Source organism: Clytia hemisphaerica, unplaced genomic scaffold, assembly GCF_902728285.1.
Source record: "Clytia hemisphaerica strain Z4C2 unplaced genomic scaffold, Clytia hemisphaerica genome assembly, whole genome shotgun sequence".
NCBI classification, from domain to species: Eukaryota; Metazoa; Cnidaria; class Hydrozoa; order Leptothecata; family Clytiidae; genus Clytia; species Clytia hemisphaerica.
The window spans coordinates 1,810,363-1,823,504 of NW_027103334.1; the positions used below are offsets into that span (position 1 = coordinate 1,810,363).

Here is a 13,142-nt window from a genome sequence, read left to right on the forward strand (position 1 = left end):
CTAACGTCAAATCATTGGGGATGTTATAGCCACATTCAATCACTATTCTATCATTTAGTAACGCATTATCAAAACAAAGTCCAGGTTTTTTAGATATGATAGTAAGACACGAATGCAACTGACAACATTGAGAGTATGTGCGGTAAAATATGTATGATCTAATGTAAAAAAGCGTTGTTCCCTCTACCCTTGGGAAAGTCATGATTGAGCTGACCTCATATCATTGGGGATGTTATAGCCACATTCAATTACTATTCCATCATTTAGGAACGCATTATCAAAACCAAGTCCAGAAATTTTCACCAAAATTTCAATATTTTCTAAGTTAATTTTTTTTCCAAAAGGACCGTTAATTGTGTAATTTTGGAAAATTATAGAAAGTATATTAGAAAAGCATCATTAATTTCAGTTTTTTAAGATATGATAGTAAGACATGAATGCAACTGACAACATTGAGAGTTTCTGCGGTAAGATATGTATGATCTAATTTAAAAAAAGCATTATTCCCTCCACCCTTGGGAAAGTCATGATCGAGCTAACCTCATATCATTGGGGATGTTATAGCCACATTCAATCACTATTCTATCATTTAAGAACGCATTATCAAAACCAAGTCCAGAAATTTTCACCAAAATTTCAATATTTTTTAAGTTATTTTTTTTCTTTCAAAAGGACCGTTAATTGTGTAATTTTGGACCATTATAGGAAGTATATTAGAAAAGGATCATTAATTTCAGGTTTTTAAGATATGATAGTAAGACATGAATGTAACTGAAAACATTGAGAGTATTTGTGGTAAAATATGTATGATCTAATGTAAAAAAGCGTTATTCCCTCAGCCCTTGGGAAAGTCATGATCGAGCTAACCTCATATCATTGGGAATGTTATAGCCACATTCAATCACTATTCTATCATTTAGGAACGCATTATCAAAACAAAGTCCAGAAGTTTTCACCAAAATTTCAATATTTTTTAAGTTAAAGATTTTTCCAAAATGACCGTTAATTTTGTAATTTTGGACAATTATAGATTATAGTAAGTATTTGAAAAGAATGATTAAATTTAGGCTTCTAATACACGATAGTATAGTATCTATAATCAATGAAAGCGTTTTTTTCAAATCGGACAGACCTTGACTGAGGTAAACCCAATTTAATAACTTAAAACCACATCCGAAAACCAAGCTATAACATTTAAACCCCATAAAAAATTTATTCAACTTATGAAAGAGATTTCCTGTATTAAACATTAACCAAACAGTTACTTGAAAGATAAAATCATCTGCTGCAAATTTTTAATTTTTTTTGAGTTCGAATTTCGACCATGGAAAACAAACTTTTTTAAATACACGGATTAAACCTCAATAGCACACCGGTATGCAAATGTCATAATTATTACTTTTGGTTTTTGACCGAAATTCAATCCCACAATCATTTTCATATTGATTCGTAATGCGTGCAAGTTATTACTTTTGTATTGTCAATAAGTGTATTTGACTTGCAAAAGCAATTAATGCAAGGGATGATGGGATTAAAACTCGGACAAATAGTAATTTTGATGTCTATTTTTAGAATCACTACGGTATGCTATTGATTAAAACGATCAAGTTTATGACAAAGTTTCCAAATCAGTCAACGGTGATATGAATTATCTGCTTATAATTAACAGAATCTTCTCCGTTTAAAAATTTATAAAATATTAATTAGTAATTTTGTAAAAGAAGTAAAAGAGATCATTGATGTCTAATTAGATCAAATTTACCTAGAGCTTTTAGTAACAACATTTAAACTCAAAATGACCACGATCCAAAAGAGGCAACCGAATTTCATATATCTTTTGACGAAAATTTATCCCTAATTTTGACCACTTATGTCTAAAATTTCCTGGTAATTTAAAATGGCTCAAAACCACAAAGAATTGTTTCAATTATATGTTATATGTTGCGTTTTTGTACAACAAAATTCTTTCACTCTGGATGTTTTTATGTTGTTCTAACTGTGTACTTTCCATTGATACAATGTGTCGACACAGACGCACTGAGACCCCAGCCCCACTGAAAATTTCGGCCAAGATTTCGTCCCCGATGGACAAAATACCTTATAATTTCATCCTCACTGGGTTATTGACTTGATTTCATCCCCTTCGAAATTCAATGCAAAATGTTGATGTCCAAAACCATTCCCACTGGATATTTTAACTTCAGGAGCAATAGTATTTCTATCCCCATTGTAGGATAAAGCTTCCACTGGTGCTGTGAGACAGGGGTGTACTAATATGTCTACCGACGAAAACGGGTGAAGGGTCAGTTTGATGAAGAAAATTAAGCTAATGTCTTTTTGGAGTGTGAAATAATCTTTATGGAAAATATTTCCTGAGCTTATCAAAACATCAAAATATGAAAAAAATTATGTACCGGGTTGGTCTATTTTTGTGATATCCTTCTTGTTTCATGTCTTTAATTGTCTTTAATTATAAGTAATTTCTGGATCCTAGAATATGATGTCGTACTTGCGCTACTTGAATTCCAAAGAAAACCTCTCCTCAGCATTTCATCGCTGGCAAACCTGAAAAGACATAAGGCAATATAGAATAACCAGACTCTGAACAGAAATCACAGTGACTTAACCTACACTAGGAAGGAAAAGAAATAGTTAATGATAAAATGAAATGGAATTTCTTTCGACGATTTCTCCTCTTTTAACGGGTGAAAAATTCTATGAAATTAAACTTGAATGATCAGACTTAAATTCCTAAACGACTCCACTTCTGATGTGTGAAGCCAGAGCCCGGGAGAGAGGTGATACTATGGGTGAAATGGGCGTCGGGTATGTGGGGCCATGAGGATCCCTTTTTTAACCCCTCGAAAGTCTCTTAAAGGGGCACAAAAAACGATAAATTTGCAATTGAGTTTTCCAAAATTAGAAAATATCAAAAATCGACTTCCTCAAAGGTTCATCAAATCTTGATATTGAGCTAAGTATTGGAGAAATAGTCTCTTAAAGGATCGAACAAAAATTTTAGTCTCTCAAAGGGTCGATTTTCAAATAAACCCGTCCCCTCGCAAACCTAGTACATCTCCCCCAGAGAGAGTTGTCTTACAGTCCAGGGACCACTTATAGCTTTCTGATAGACTGGATGGCGCTGATAAGTGGCCCTGTGTAATTTGACGGGCTCCATTTTTTGGCTTTGCTTGAGGTGGTAGCAAATCCGTACCACTAGATCCAGTCCCTTTTTGTAGAAAAACAAACACAAAACCATGACTAATGAACCAATTTCTTTCAAATTTTGGAGATATTTTCTTGTTTTTATTATAATTTTATAAACTTTTATGGAATTTTAGAAACATTTTATTGTTTTGATGTTTTCATATAATTTTTGAAAACGAGAGTGAAAAAATTCAAGAAGGCGAAATCCTCTAGTCTACTTCACCGACTCTGTGCCATCAAAATCATCAGAAAGCAAAGTTCAGTCAGAAGTAAACTCTAGTCTAGAGTTGCCTTTGAGCAGAATGATAATGACTGTTACCTGAAAACTTACTTCACAATTTGTAGTTAATGGTAGCTAGGAATAGCCTTTAACATAATTTAATTCTAGCGGTTGATGATTAAGCACAGTTGACCAATTGGTAGTTGCTGTTTTCTTGGACTTCCAGCTAATAACAAAAAATTTAAATTTTAGGCTGAGAATATAGCCTGGAAGCCACTTAACCCCTCCCAAATCGAAAAATCCAATGAAGCAAAGTGGAAGTACTGAAACTGCAATTCTCGCGCAACCTTTAACTTCAGCAAAACGTTATAATACCCAGAATGGCCGATATATTTCGGCGCTGATTGTGGTTCTGTGACATGGTAAGGTGTTCATTTGCTTTATTGACTAACCTTTTGTCTTAGCATTTCAATATCAACAGTGCATTGAAAAGTTCTGAAGATGTCTTAAGATTTAGGATAATGCAATGAGTCGCTTATCCATGTGTAATGATTTAAACTCACCTAATAAGTTGCCATATATTTGGTAATATAAACAACAGCTTGAACACAACTTTTATACCCAGTGATTAATAAACGTCATAAACAGATATCAGCAAATGCTCCTAACTTGTCATCTTTCTTGGAAGTCAAACTGAAGAAAGAAAAAGGAAAAGTGTCAACATTTTTAACTGGTCTTTATGTACCTTGGAACCCACAACTTTTCTTTAGTGTTTCATAGTAAATAACTAAAGTTTTGCGTGAACACTGCTCAAAAACCTTTTGCCTTGCCTTGGTTATCTCGAGGAAAAAAGGGATATCATAGTGCAATTTCAATGATGAAAGTAATAATTTACTGAATTTTGTGCTCATCTTCTTCATTAACTAGTTCGATGTTGATATTCTAAATCCTCATCAGGGAAGTGGTGGACTGTTGTTCAAGGTTAATCATTGTCGTATGGTTTTGGTAATTCCTTTGGTAATTCTAAAACAAAAGAAATTAAAAAAATTAAAACACCCGTCTATCACCGACCCTTGGCGACGAGCCAAAGGAATAAGCCAAAAATTCGTCCCCGGTTGGATAAAGACCCTACAATTTTCGTTCCTGGTGGGATGTTGACTTTGATTTCATTCCTATTAGATATTCAATGTTAAAAGTACGCTCCCAAACCATCTCAATAACTGGATAATTTAAACTTAAAACAATATAATTTCTATCCCCTGTTGTGATTTCGATAGAAATCTTTATCCCCACTGTGGGAAAAAGTTCCACCGGGTCTGTGAGACAGGGGTGTATTAAAGTAAATCATCCCTGTGAAATTCATCTTTATGAATTGATTAATTAGTCTATGAGATAAGGGCCAAATGGGTATATAAAAAATGGAGTAATAGTGATTTATACACTTTTTTTATAAGAACATTCCAATTTTTGGAAGCCTTCGGATGTTCTTAACTTTTTGAGTTTCAAGCCATAAAAATGTTCTTAAAATGTTCTTATTTTCACCATTTTGAGGGTGTTCTTGTCTAATTTATTAAGAAATTGGGTGTTATAGGGTCCTCAAAGCCATAAAATGTGTTTAACTTGTTCTTAATATTTTGGCCATTGAAGCCTTATGTTCTTATATAGTTTGTTCTTATATAAAAAAACGTGTACCACTCGAAAGGTTGGGTATAGAAGAGTCAGAAAAATGATGGTAAGTGTCAGTACCAAGATCTATGAAGCCCCAAGTAAAAACAGTTGGATATTCAAAATTAATTTTTTAAAAGGGGTTATGGCCTGAAAAAACGGTCATATTTCAACAAATATATAAGGTGTCATGAAAATTTGCAGGAGTGAAGTAAATATATAAAATATATTATTCAGGAAAATTTTTGAGTTAATTACATGACTAATGTGTATTTTACAGACCAGATTGACCGAATTTCTCGAAAAAGACTTAGTTTTCACAAAATCACCAACTAACTTTAAATTTTTTTAACTGAAAGCTGTATATTAGAGGGTCAAATGTGTGTCCGTTATGTTGCTAGCAACACTATGAAACCCTACAAATGTGTTATCACAACAGAAAGCCTGATTCCAGTTTTAGGTAAATACTAATTACAAATTGAATGAAAATCCTAACACCCCTTCTCACAAAGACCCGGTGGGATCCCCTCCCACTGGAAAAGTTGGCCAAACTGTCATCCCCAGTTAAAAAATTATACTTCAAATTTTGACCCGCTGAATGTAATATACTCTGTACCAGAGTGTGTATCTCACGTTTATCACTTCGAAGTAAAATGTATTTTAAAATCAGCCGTATATACTGGGTCTGTGTACAGACAAAATGTAATAATGCTAATAGTGCTAACCGCATACTGACTCAACTTCAGTATTTTTTAAATTACTTGTAGACCGAATTGTAAACATTAAAATACAATTTTTGATATAAGATAACTTTTCTTTCAAACTTTGTTTTTTGAGGTCTCCTGCCTGCCTCAAAGTTTAAAAAAAGTCATGACCACGCCCCTAAAACAATGTTTTCTAAAAATGAAACAAAACACACCCAGATATTCACCAAGAAACAAATGTGCAAAATTTCAATCAAGTCGACACAAATGTGCAAAATTTCAGCCAAAATCGGACTTTTTTTGAAGACTTCAGCTTGCCCCACAGCACAAACAGACATTATCAGATTCTAGCTCAACCGAAGTTGAGAACAAGTAAATCTTCAAAAATATGTGCTATCCTGGATATCCAAGCTTTAAATTTTAGAAAAATAAAATTTTCTTACCTCAATTTGTAAAGTTCTGAAATTACGTAAAATATAAAACACTAGACAATGAAAAAGTTCAACGCTTGGATTTCCAGGCTATATGTGCTACTTTCTCAACCCCACTGACTTGAAAACAGTGCAAATCCCAAACCGTAAAAAAGTAACAATTCCCTATCGAATTATTTTTACCCCCACTGGCTAAAAAATTTCTATATGGTCTTTGAGAAGAGGCTACACCTGTCTTGACTTAGAAAGAGACACTAAGAGCCAAAAACCTAAAACAAAACACAGAAAAACAAAAAAAGCCAAAACTCACCAGCTGGCCTAAGAATATGTGCTGTAAAATGTGCCATGTCACGAATATAAAATGTGATTGGAATAAACTTAAAGTTCATTTGACTAAATTCCAAATTTGTAAAATTAGAAAATCATAACCTTTTCAATTTGACTTTCCCTCTCCACATACAACATCCTTCTCATAAGATGACATGCTAAAAGTGCGACAATCAGAAGGCGTATATGTACTTTCGAAATCAAAATAAAAAACGAATTCGAATCAATTAAAAATGCACAAAAAAAATTACCCTCTAGATAATTGCTTTATGCTAATTATAAGAAAACGTTATTTTTATAAGATCAAGAGTTGATTTCAACACGAAAATAAAATGATTTTGTCCATTTTATAAGCATAACACTACAAAACGCATAGGTGGTTGATTTTTCAAATTTCAATTAACCAGAGAGTTGGAAATTTTACGCGCCTGAATCGGGTCATGAGGTAAATATAGACTAAAATTGTGAGTCTTCTTTTGACAGCTGAAGTATTTTCAAAAATTTAAATTCAAAGATTGGGATTTTAAAAAATTTGAGCAATACATTTCCCGTACGGAGATTGAAAACTAACAATTATAGAAAATTTTAAATGTGATTTTCTTTGAGCTACTTTAAGACGGCACTTAACGAGAACGAAAAAAAATTGATACCGAAACTTTGAGACTTTTGAGCAATCCATTTCCCGTGCGTTGATTTGAAGCTAAAAATATTTAAAAATTAAAAAAAACTTATTTTTTCTTGAGCTACTTCAAGACGGCACTTAACGTGACCAATAAAAAAAATTGAAATCCAAATTTTGAGATTTTGAGCAATCCATTTCCTGTACGGTGATTTGAAACTAAAAACTTTTGAAAAGTGAAAAACTGATTCTTCTTGAGCTACTTCAAGACGGCACTAATGTGAGCGGAAAAAATAATTTAAATCCAAATTTTGAGATTTTGAGCAATCCATTTCCTGTACGGTGGTTTGAAACTAAAAACTTTTGAAAACTCAAAGACAGATCTTTCTTGAGCTACTTCTATAACTTAATTCGAACGAAAAAAATTGAAATCCAAATTTCTAAATTAAAACTTAAACTTTTTGACAAAAAAATAGCGCACCGCGCTGAATCTAAAAATAGATTTTATTTTTGACATAATCATTACTCTCGATGTGTTTGTACGAGTTCCAATCCCATCAACCTTTGCGCTAATCTCTTTTGCACGTTAATATGTATCTTTAATTGAGCCGCGTTGAATTGTGGGATTGCAACTCGTACAAATGTCAAAAAAAGTGAAAAGTAATAATTATGACGTATGTGTTGCGGAGCACTATTGAATCCAACATAGATATTTGCACAGATATCTGTAAAGCCCGAAGGGCTAGATAGGCAACTTTAAGCTTTCTCCAGCAAAAAAAAGTGAAGCAAAAATTTGACTTTTTAAATTTCGTGCCGATGGATAGGATCTAGCATTTTAATTGTTTTCGGAGCGCGAGATAAAAAAAAGTAGGCGGCAAACGCTATTTCACATCTCTCAAACCGGTGAAATTGCATATTTTAGACACGTGACTCTGGTAGGAAATCCTTCCAAAGATGAGCTTCACTTTTTGACCAAGGCCGCAAATCTAGCCCTTCGGGCTTTACAGATTTGTGGATATTTGCGATATCTGCCATTGAGAAGTTTTCGGCTCTTATTAACCTACCAAAGCCAATGACTTCAAAAAGCTATGACAAATCTGTTCAAACTCTGTTGAAAGCAACTTCTAAAGTAGTTGAGGAAACCATGCAACTTGCTGCTGATGAACTGAAAGGATGTTGTTGACGTAGAAATTTCCGGAGACGGCTCCCGGTAGCGACGTGGATACTGCTCGTTGAACGGAACTTTTGCAACTTTGTCATCATTAGAAAACGGTATAGTTCTTGGTTGCGAGATAATGAGTAGGTATTACAAATTGCTGCAAATTGAAGGAACCCTTAAACGACGTAATTAATCGAACATAAAAAGGTCGAATAAATTTTTGAATCGAACTTTTCAAAACTTGCTAATATTGTGAGTATTCGATTAAGTTCGACAAAACATATCAAGTTCGACAAAGTTCGACAAAGAACTCTGTTCGACAAAGTTCGACAACAAGAAATGTTCGACAAATTTGACAAAAATCTAACTTCGATAAATTTGGCAAAAACTTCGTTCTACAAAGCTCGACGACAAAAAATATTCGACAATTCGATAATAAACTCCGTTCAACAAATGCAAATTCGACGAAAATTCCGTTTGTTGAGTTCTATGAATATACGTAAGATGGGATGAATTGGTAAGATTTCGAAGAACTTCATATCCAGCGTTTGTATGAAAACCGCCCGGTTTTTCGACCATGATTTCAGAGGTATTAATGGGTGAAGACGGTCACCAAGTCATTTTTAAACTACACCTCAGGAGGTGCTTTAGTTATTTTAGGCTGTGTACAATAAGAATAATCCAAAACAAGACGACTTGAAGTCGAAAATTTCGCCTAAAGTTTAAACTGCATGGGAAAAAAACAAGAAGTAGAGATGAAAGCTAATCTGAAGTCTACTTTACATACATCGAGCCTTGATGAAACAATTTTATATGAACAACGAGGCTCAAAATCTCTATAAAGATAAGATCAATTTACGAACAATGGTTGTTTAATTCTTAAGAACTAATAATCTGAAGGGCATATCACCATCTATAAAGAGTTATTAATTTGATTCTTATAGAAAAAAAAACCTTATCAGGGAAAACTTCGTCCGGGAAAAGTGACGAAATTTTGGCCAAGTGACGAATATTTTCCCCGACGAAAATTTACCCCGGCCTTAATGCGTTTACCAACTACCAGCAAGTGACGAATATTTTTCCCCGACGAAGTTTTCCCCGATAATGCAAATATGTTCATATTGGGCGCCATCCCTTGATTACTTTGTAAGAACTAATAACCGAAGGCTATATCACCTTCTACCGAGAGTTATTGATTTGATTCTTATAAAGTATATGCTTATAAGAAAAATAAATATGCTCATATTGTGTGCCATCCCTTATTTACCTTGTAAGAACTAATTACCGAAAAGTATATCACAGTCTATCAAGAGTTATTGATTTGATTCTTATAAAGTATATGCTTATAAGAAAAATAAATAAAATATGCTCATATTGTGTGCCACCCCTTGTTTACCTTGTAAGAACTAATTACCGAAAGGTATATCACCATCTATCAAGAGTTATTTATTTGATTCTTATAAAATATATGCTTATAAGAAAAATAAATATGCTCATATTGTGCGCCATCCCTTGTTTACTTTGTAAGAACTAATTACCGAAGGGTATATCACCGTCTATCAAGAGTTGTTGATTTGATTCTTATAAAGTATATGCTTATAAGAAAAATAAATATGCTCATATTGCCTGCCATCTCTTGTTTACTTTGTAAGAACTAATTACCGAAAGGTATATCACAGTCTATCAAGAGTTATTGATTTGATTCTTATAAAGTGTATGCTTATAAGAAAAATAAATATGCTCATATTGTGTGCCATCCCTTGTTTACTTTGTAAGAACTAATTACCGAAAGGTATATCACAGTCTATCAAGAGTTGTTGATTTGATTCCTATAAAGTATATGCTTATAAGAAAATAAAGAAAAAATCCAAACTGTGAATCTAAAGACACAAAGATATATGACGTAATCCAAAGAAAACCCGCGAAAATCGTCCGTGGTTATACGAGCGTGTAATTTGTAAATTAAATTTAGTGAGTTTGTCCACCGTATCGAGTACTTTCGTTTTCTAATTTTTTTATTACACCGCCGCCACCGCGAAAGGCTATCGTAATACTTTCGCTAGGCGAAATTAATAAGGGCACCTTGGTGTCAAATAGTGGTGACAAGTCGCTTTCATTTTTTCGTTTTTGGTCAAAGAGGTTATTCAGCGGGAGGAACGATAACCGGTATCGATAGTATCGGATCTAAGAGATTGAATTAGTTCCATGGAGCTCGATTTTCAAAGATAGAAGGCCACGGAATCGATACCATCCCAACTAGTTTTTTTTAACCTTGGAACAATAAAATTTCTATCCCCATTGGGATTTTGATTGGGATTTTTATCCCCACTAAAGTTCCACCGGGGCTGTGAGACAGGGGTGTTAAAAAGGTTAATGAAGAAGAAACTGATTAATGGGGTTGCATATGTAGATTGGAAGCTTGCTAACGTTACGCCCATCTAAAAGACAAAGTCACCAATTAATAACTCGACAGTTAACTAAAGACCAGTGATGTGCTTTTCATACTGATGGAGTCGTTTCTACGTGAACATTATCGCAAACAACCTAAATTAGCCGGCATATCCTATACTTAGTTAAGAATTTGATAACACTACTATTCCTGGCTAGTCAAGGTGAAACATTTCAATTCCCAAGTCAATTCCCAGAAATCGCCATATATTTATTAACCATGGCAAGGAGAGATTCATCTGATATGGAGAAAACGTTCCATTTTCTGCGAGCACAATAAACCCCTGTGTCACAGACCCGGTGGAAAAATAGGCCAAAAAATCGTCCCCGGTGGAAAAATTATCCTACAATTTCAACCCCTCTATGATTTTATCCCCATTGAAAACTGAATGTAAAAAATTGCACTCCAAAACCATCCCCACTGGAATTTTCGAGCTGGAAACAATAGATTTTCTATCCCCATTGGCATTTTGATAGAAATTTTCATCCCCACTGAGGGAAAAAGTTCTACAGGGGCACTGAGACAGGGGTGTCACAATGTCTTATTTTATCCAACTTTCAACAGTAGTTACGGAGGATACGCCATTTTGATTGAATGTTAGTCATCTGGAGGGTTCCTTTGTTTCATCTGATGTAAAGCTGGCGAGACAATCATTCATCTTGGTGAGAGCTTTATCATCTGTCACTGAGAATGAAAAGTATGACGTAATGTAATTTTTTGAAACTAAACAAAAAATGTATGAGAAGATTGAGGTTTCATTTTCACGTAAATCTCTCGACGAGTTAAGAAAAAGAAGGATGCAAAAGTCGTCAATCATTAGAGTTTATAATATTCTAGTAGGAACATCTCGAGTCGAAAAGAGTTTTGGGCAAGACTAAATTTCTTGGGGACCGCCAATGAATTGCATACCTGGTAAGAACAAATTATGAAGAAGGTATGGTTGTTATGGTTGCATGTCTTTGAAATTTCTTGGAGACCTGAAATTGAAAAGCAGTACGTTTACAAAATGGTAAATACAAAATCCAAACTAAATGTCTCAAATGATTATGATTAAATGCAACAAAAGCCCCCCTTCAGATCAGAGATAGATAGATAGTTTCGAGTTAGGAATGCGAATTTCACATTTGAAAAAAAAGTTTAAACAAATTTTATAACTGAAGCATAATCAGATTAGTAATTAGAAATGAAAATTTGTCTTGAACATTTGATCAATGGAATCTGATATAAAGTTCTGATCAGATCCCAATTCACTTATTCATCAAGCATAGTTTTGAGTATTCGAGATCCAAATCTTGATTTTGAATTAGTCCTTTTTTTCTTGTAACTTTTAACATGACTTAAATTTTCTAGGAAAGTTTATTCTAGGTGGTTATAACCAAAATATGTGCTCCAAAATGTCCCTCTATCTCCAAAGTTTCTCAACCAGGGTCATGCAGGAATTAAGCTTGACAAGAAATTCTGGTAAATTTGCACTCGAATGATTTCTCTTAATATACTGTGAATACTGAATACTGAATACTCTTGTCTCCCGAATAGACGCCCCCTGCTAGTTGTTAAGAGAAAAAAATCCATCCCCCCGTAAGACCCCCCCCCGCTAATTAAATTCGAATAATTCAATATTCTATTACAGTTTAGATAGACCATAGTATAAGAAAGCCGCGGCTGGAATGATAACATCTGAATTTCTGTTGTTCTATCTCTGTCGTATTTGATGACTATTTGTTGATCAAGAAATCAGTAATGTAGCATCTTCAATGGTAAGTTTTATTGGTTTGTCGTTAATACTTACTTCTCAGTGCGTTTTGAACATTAATGATATGCCCTTGATAATACACTTGTATTATAAAATCATTGTAAAGGAAAAATCAACACTAAGAAATTTAAACAATCACAAAATGGCTGGGCTGAAAGAACTCAAAAATTAATGAGGTGCCTCGAAATGCCTTCATAATATTTCAGTGAAATCTTTTTAGAAATCAATGAAAAAGTACGTCAAGATAATACTGTGAAAATTTCAAGCCAGCACCTTCAAAATTTATCATTTAAACTGACAGGAAAGTTGTCATCTTGAATATAGTTCTTATAATTTCAATTTTGGCGAAAAACTATTGTTTCCACAAATACCCCTAAAATATGTCCAAAATTAGTTCAAGTGTTCTATTGGGTACACCCTCGAAGATATCTAGCAACAAAAAAACTTTTTGTGAAGGAAAATAAGAGAAAAATTTCAAAAACTATCTACCAATAAAATCTTGATGTTCTTATAAAGCTCGGAGACAGAGATGGAACAGCAATTAACTGAAAAGACAATGCTGTACATATTCCAGCCGCGGCTTTCTTATACTATGGATAGACCTTAAA

General features: G+C 33.8%; 1 long non-coding RNA gene across 3 annotated transcripts; it reads right to left on the bottom strand.

Annotated features, from left to right (window-relative positions):
* Positions 1–2,332: 2,332 nt before the first annotated feature.
* LOC136817196 (uncharacterized) lies at positions 2,333–6,726 on the bottom strand. Of its 3 annotated transcripts, none has more exons than XR_010848046.1 (5): positions 6,538–6,726; positions 4,323–4,450; positions 3,991–4,120; positions 3,539–3,653; positions 2,333–2,565 (listed from the first exon to the last, which is right to left on the bottom strand). It is a non-coding gene; the product is annotated as an uncharacterized lncRNA (long non-coding RNA). The 3 variants fall into 3 exon arrangements; XR_010848045.1 differs by having other exon boundaries at positions 3,527–3,653; XR_010848048.1 differs by having other exon boundaries at positions 3,527–3,653; positions 6,657–6,719.
* Positions 6,727–13,142: the final 6,416 nt, after the last annotated feature.